The sequence below is a fragment of the Physeter macrocephalus genome, chromosome 7 (assembly GCF_002837175.3).
Source record: "Physeter macrocephalus isolate SW-GA chromosome 7, ASM283717v5, whole genome shotgun sequence".
Classification (NCBI taxonomy): Eukaryota; Metazoa; Chordata; class Mammalia; order Artiodactyla; family Physeteridae; genus Physeter; species Physeter macrocephalus.
Window position 1 is genome coordinate 16304973 of NC_041220.1, and position 1202 is coordinate 16306174.

The window sequence follows — 1202 nt, forward strand, 5'->3', positions numbered from 1 at the left end:
ACCTACAACCAAGATTACTCTACCCAGCAAGAATCTCATTCAGATTCGACAGAGAAATTAAAACCTTTACAGACAAGCAAAAGCTAAGAGAATTCAGCACCACCAAACCAGCTTTACAACAAATGCTAAAGGAACTTCTCTAGGCAGGAAACACAAGAGAAGGAAAAGACCTACAATAACAAACCCAAACAATTAAGAAAATGGTAATAGGAGCATACATATTGATAATTACCTTAAATGTAACTGGATTAAATGCTCCAAACAAAAGGCATAGACTGGCTGAATGGTTACAGAAACAAGACCCGTATATATGCTGTCTACAAGAGACCCACTTCAGACCTAAGGACACATACATACTGAAAGTGAGGAGATGGAAAAAGATATTCCATGCAAATGGAAATCAAAGGAAAGCTGGAGTAGCAATTCTCATATCTGAAATACTAGACTTGAAAACAAATACTGTTACAAGGGACAAAGAAGGACATTACATATTGATCAAGGGATCTATCCAAGAAGAAGATATAACGATTGTAAATATTTATGCACCCAACATAGAAGCACCTCAATACATAAGGCAAATACTAACAGCCATAATAGGGGAAATTGACAGTAACACAATATCATAGTAGGCGACTTTAAAACCCCACTTACACCAGAGGACACATCATCCATGATGAAAATAAGGAAACACAAGCTTTAAATGATACATTAAACAAGATGGATTTAATTGATATTTATAGGACATTCCATCCAAAAACAACACAATACACATTCTTCTCAACTGCTCATGGAACATTCTCCAGGATAGATCATATCTTGGGTCACAAATCAACCATTGGTAAATTTAAGAAAATTGAAATCATATCAAGTATCTTTTCCGACCGCAACACTATGAGACTAGATATCAATTACAGGACAAAAATCTGTAAAAAATACAAACACATGGAGGCTAAACAATACACGACTTAATAACCAAGAGATCACCGAAGAAATGAAAGAGGAAGTCAAAACATACCTAGAAACAAATGACAATGAAAACACGATGACCCAAAACCTATGGGATGTAGCAAAAGCCATTCTAAGAGGGACGTTTATGGCAATATAATCCTACCTTAAGAAACAAGAGACATCTGAAATAAACAACCTAACCTTACACCTGAAGCAATTAGAGAAAGAAGAACAAAAAAAACCCCAAAATTAAC